Source organism: Mastomys coucha, unplaced genomic scaffold, assembly GCF_008632895.1.
Source record: "Mastomys coucha isolate ucsf_1 unplaced genomic scaffold, UCSF_Mcou_1 pScaffold5, whole genome shotgun sequence".
NCBI lineage: Eukaryota > Metazoa > Chordata > Mammalia > Rodentia > Muridae > Mastomys > Mastomys coucha.
In genome coordinates, this window is record NW_022196911.1 from 57219011 (window position 1) to 57224790 (window position 5780).

Consider the following 5780-nt stretch of genomic DNA (forward strand, 5'->3'; position numbering starts at 1 on the left):
TTGACAGTTCTGCTGCACCAAGGAATGAATTGTAGGCACCATTTTTGGATACAGACTTCCTGCTATGGTCAGAACTATTTGACTTGAGTGAGTGACTTCATTCTCAGGCCACAGAGAACAGGTTACACTCATTTGTTGTTGTTTTTTCAGACAAGGTTTTACTCTACCTTACATTAGCCCATAACTCACTGTGTAGCCCAGACTTTCCTCAAATTCACATCAATCCACCCCTCGGCCTTCCAAATGCTGGCGTTGTAGAAGTGAGCCGTCATCCTGACTTTTTTGTTAGCTTTAATAGAGGTTTGTCAATTTTACTGACTTTTTAACGACCAGCATTTTCATTACTTTTCTCTATCCATTTCTATTTGTGACTTCATTGATTTTTGACCTATATTCTTTCCTTAGCTGTGGAACAGTGATATCTCCCTACTCGTCAGTAACTGTGAAAGTGGAATGAAGGGGCACACATACGTACACACTTAGCGTTGCAGAGCCTGGATGTAGACGTGGCTGTAACTGTGGTGGTTTCTCCCTTTGAACTATTTCCCAGAGCAGATTCTCTCTCTTGGGAATTCCAGCTAATAAGCCTTATGTTCCTTACCGTGGAGCACGCCTTGTAGGGGCTTGGGCTTAGTCTTTCTTAATACGATTGTTTTCCCCACAGAATCACACTTGACTGATGTCTAGATTTAAATACATACTAACTTTTAAAAATGATTTTTATTGCCAGGCGGTGGTGGTGGCTCACACCTTTAATCCCAGCACTTGGGAGGCAGAGGCAGGTGGATTTCTGAGTTTGATGCCAGCCTGGTCTACAGAGTGAGTTCCAGGACAGTCAGGGCTATACAGAGGAACCTTGTCTCCAAAAAACAAAAAACAAAAAAACAAAAATTATTTTTATTATTTTTATGTGTGTGGGTGTTTTGCTTGCATGTATGTCTGTGCACTACCCACATGCCTTGTGCCTTCAGAGGCCAGAAGAGGGTGTTGGATCCCTTGGAACTGGAGTAACATGTGCTGTGAACCATCATGTGGGTGCTGAGTCCTCTGCAAGAGCAGCAAGTGCTCTTTTTTTTTTTTAAATTTATTTTATTTATATGAGTACACTGCAGCTGTCTTCAGACACACCAGAAGAGTGTATCATAACCAGGCGGTGGTAGCACATGCCTTTAATCCCAACACATGGGGGTTTGGGGCCAGCCTGGTCTACAAAATGATTCCAGGACAGCCAGGGCTATACAGAGAAACCCTGTCTCGGGGGGTTCGGGGGAGAAGAGTGAATCAGATCCCATTACAGATGGTTGTGAGCCACCATGTGGTTGTTGGGAATTGAACTCAGGACCTCTGCAAGAGCAGTCAGTGCTCTTAACTGCTGAGCCATCTCTCCAGACCACAGCAAGTGCTCTTATCTGCCAAGCCATCTCTCCAGCAAATTACAAATTTAAGAACAGAAGAATTGCTTAGATTTATAAACACTTCTGTCCCCCACATCTGTCGCAGAGAGTTGGGAGCATTCAAGAATCACCTGAAGAAAATGGAGACGACACAGGAGACACACAGTGGCCCTGGCTGAGTGGGAGCATCTGCTTTATCTGATCTAAAACCTGTTCAACGTATTAAATCATCCATGTTATCTCAGGAAGCCTTTCCCTGGCCCTGCAGACTGGGCTCCTTTTTTAAGGTGGACAGTGAGTGGTATAGCCTTCTGCAGCATCCCAATACAGTTCCCTCTTATTTCAAGGACAAAGAAATGGGATGTGAAATATTTAGCTGGGGTCTATATGACGGTATTACATGTGGATGGTTACATGCTTTGCTATATAAATATATGCACAGTTCATTATAAACATACATTTATGTGTTATATACACAGAATATTTATACATTATATGTAACACATTATAATTGTTATCTTTACATATAAACCTATAACAAGTACATGTATATATTGTGAATATATGAAATTATTATAAAATATATTAATACAGTATATATAAAGCCACATCTTTAATTTCAATACCATATGACAGGTTCTTTCCAGCTTTGCCCCTTTCATTTCTGGGAGTGATAAACACTGCTTGTATCATCCTCAGTTTATTTGTATATGTGTTTAATATAACTGTATATGATACATTGAGAGACTAATATAATATTCTCTCAAATCCTTCACCCAAATGTCTATCCTCTAGCTCCAAGCCCTACCCTGCACTTTCTCATGGTTTCCTAAACCCTTGCTTCATACTTACTTACTCAGCATAGTCATGCCTTCACTTGGGGAAGGGAGAGAAAGATGCAAACAGAAGTGAGACAGACTTCCCTTTCTCTTTTTCTCAAGTGTTTAAGGTTAAAACCAAGGTCTCATATGTGCTAGGCACAGGCCCTAATACTAAGCCACATGCCTAGTCCAACTTGGCCTGTTCCTCACCATACATATATGTGTGTGTGTGTGTGTGTGTGTACATATATACATATACACATATATACACATTTCAAATATATATGTAATATATAAATCAAATATATACATATCTGTGTGTATATACATATATACATATACACATATATACACATTTCAAATATATATGTAATATATATAAATCAAATATATACATATATATGTATGTGTGTGTGTAAATATATATATATCAGCCAATCACATCGTCTCTTATTTGTTTGCATTGTCAAAAAGCTGAATCTCATGCCTCCTTTGATGGGAAAGCATTTCTCATAGCTGGAAACACTGACATATTGAAGTATGAAGGAAACGCATGGTTGCTCTTCTCTCTGGGGGGATCATAGACACGTGGAGTCGATGCTTCATCTGGGAGCTGAGTGCCTCTTCTTGAGCTCTGGGCATGTAGAAAAGGTCCTGAGGGATGCAGATTACAGCTGCTTTAAAATTCCTCCTCACTCTAGTCAGAATGGCCACCAACAAGTATACAAATGACAACAAATGCTGCTGTGGTTGTGGGGAAGGGGGCAGTAGTCTTATGTATCCTACCGTAAAGATGCTGTACATCCACGATGGCGAGAGGATTAGAGAGAAGAGGGGAGACAGAGCTAACCGTGTCAGCGGGTATGTGACATATGGAAGTTATTATCGATCCACTTGAGGTTTTGGTCAAAGAGGCTCCAGAGGCTGCCAAAACAATACAGCCTTCTTTCCGTTCTTCTTGGTTTGCACCAGAACTGGATGATAAGACCCTGTCCTGAAGATACCACATATCTTCGTTATAAGACTTAAAGAATACAAGATGAGAAGGAACTGGAAACCCCCTCCCTGCTGGCTAGCTTTCATAGTGCCAGAAGACACTGGATAGGCTGCTGAGGGAAGAAAGACATCAGTGATCTTACACAGTGGGAATCCTATGAATTTCCATAACAACCTGCATGCAAGAACATCACTGTTATGGGGATAACCAACTACTCTCCAAGCCCATAGTAAGGCTGGACAAGCACTGAAGTAATAAGACAGTAAGGCTGGGATGTGCTGGGGTAATATAGGAAGGGATGGATGTGCCCTAAAGTAATATTGCTGTAAGACTGATGGGCATACCAGAGTAGTAATGCAGTGTGGCCGAGTAGTTTGCTGGAGTAATAAGATGGCATGCACTGAAGTAGTAACACAGTAAAGTATTAAGTAAATACTCCGGAAAGGTGTGCTGGAGTAATCATACATGAGGCTAGGGAGTGTCCTGAGGTAACAGTACGGGAAGCCTGAGGGTATGCTGGAACCATAGTGCAGTAAGAGCTGGGAGCTATGCTTGAAAAGGAAGAACTGGGAGATTGGTTAAATAATAAAGTAATAAACTTTAGGGATGGAGATGTTACCGATAATGGATGGTTGTATTAACTAATTAGCATCTATTAATCAGAATGCACGTAGATGAGGCATTGCAAATAAATATGTCAAGTGCCATTGTGCAAACTCAGGAGGTTCTGTGTACTGTAGCACTAAGGATACAGGATGCTTCCCACTGCCGCTGCTCCTGTGGGACGTCGGGACTCAAGTCCTAGAATGGGATTTGCTTCTTTTTGTAAATGTGCGTTGATTTATTCGTTTGCTAAGACAGTGATCGTGAATGTAGCTCCTTCATTTGAGCCGGTTTGTATTCTGAACGTTGTGTGGTACCAGTTCTCCAGGCTTCATTATGGAAGAGGGGAAAACGAAGAATTTAGCATTCTACCGAAGAACCAGCCTTATGTTCCAAATGAAAAGGCCTGTTTCTCTGGGTCTGGTTCAGAATCGTCACACTGGGTGGAAGGGAAACTGGAAGTCTTTCCACTGAATTCATGGAATATTATAAAGTTCCAGCCCTTGAACTTGGTGGTGACCTTCTGAAATGTTCAAGGCCCTCTGTGGAAAACGTGGTCAGATCTCTGACACGGCTTTTCCTGGCTGCAAGGCACACAGTGGATTCTCAGTGCTGCGCTCCCCCTTCTGAGTGCTTGTTTGGATAACCGAGTTTGCTATGGAATTGTCTTTGCCTATCGATTCCCACTTCAAAACTTAGTTTACGATCACAGGAAATACTTTTCCTAAGCAACTTACAGTACAGATGGTCAGCATAGAAGTGTGTGGTGTTAATAGCTCACCTCTCCTCAGAGGACCCATGCTGACATTTCCATAATCTATTCCCATGGGAATTTTATTCTCAGTTGCTTGACCCCAAAAGATAGATCAGTAAAGACAGTTTCATGTTGTAGGGAGTAGTTGTGAAACATTGAGAGATCTATACTAAATTAAATCAATACGTTGAATAGCCAGTGTGCAGGGTGGCCTGGTAGGAACCCTGTTTGGGGCCGATTATCTGAAACAGACTTGCGCACAGCCTGTGTAGCAATGTGAAAACTATAAGAATACTCACCTGTGCCATTTGAGGGGCACAAACTAACCTTGCCTGGCCCCTCACCTCATCCTGCATCTTACCTCAGCTGGCTCTCCCTTTTCCATTGTAAACCACCCTAGCTCCTTTCAAGGTCAACTTCCCAAACCATTTCTGCCAAACCCTAATTCATTCAGAGTTATTTGTCTTACTTTCATTTTTAAAAATCTTCATGTGGGCCGGGCGGTGGTGGGGCACACCTTTCATCCCAGCACTTGGGAGGCAGAGGCAGGTGGGTTTCTGAGTTCAAGGTCAACCTGGTCTACAGAGTGAGTTCCAGGATAGCCAGGGCTACACAGAGAAACCCTGTCTCGAAAAACCAAAAAAAAAAAAAAAAAAACCAAAAAAAAAAACAAAAAAAAACCAAAAAAACTTCATGTGTATGTATGTGCTTGTATGTGTGTATTTGTGTTGTGTGTGTGAGAGTATACACATGCCACAGAGCATATGTGGATGTTAGAGATATCCACTATCTCAGAGGTCGATGCTTGTATTCCACCTTGGGACAGGATCTCTTTTTGTTTGCAGCTGCATTCACCAGACTAGTTGCCTGAATGATTCCAGGGACTTTACACACACACACACACACACACACACACACGCACACACGCACGCACGCACGCACGCACGCAAGAATACACAGACACACAACCTGGAGAAGTAGTGGTACACACCTTTAATCCTAGCACTCAGGAGGCAGAGGTAGTCAGACCTCTGGGTTTAGGGCAGACAACACCTAGCACTACACAGAAAAACCCTGTTTTGAAAAACCAAAAAAGATTGTAGGGGTCCTTCTGTCTATGCTCCCTATGGCATTGGGACTACAGACATTCATTGCTGCGCTTGGCTGTACGTGGGTTACTGAGATTCTCTTTTTTTTTTTTTTTTAAGATT

The 5780-nt window shown here is 42.2% G+C and overlaps 1 protein-coding gene across 6 annotated transcripts in view; it reads left to right on the plus strand.

Moving 5' to 3' along the window:
* The window catches only part of Specc1 (sperm antigen with calponin homology and coiled-coil domains 1), a 293053-nt gene that overhangs the window by 121128 nt on the left and 166145 nt on the right, over positions 1-5780 (plus strand). The window lies entirely within an intron of this gene.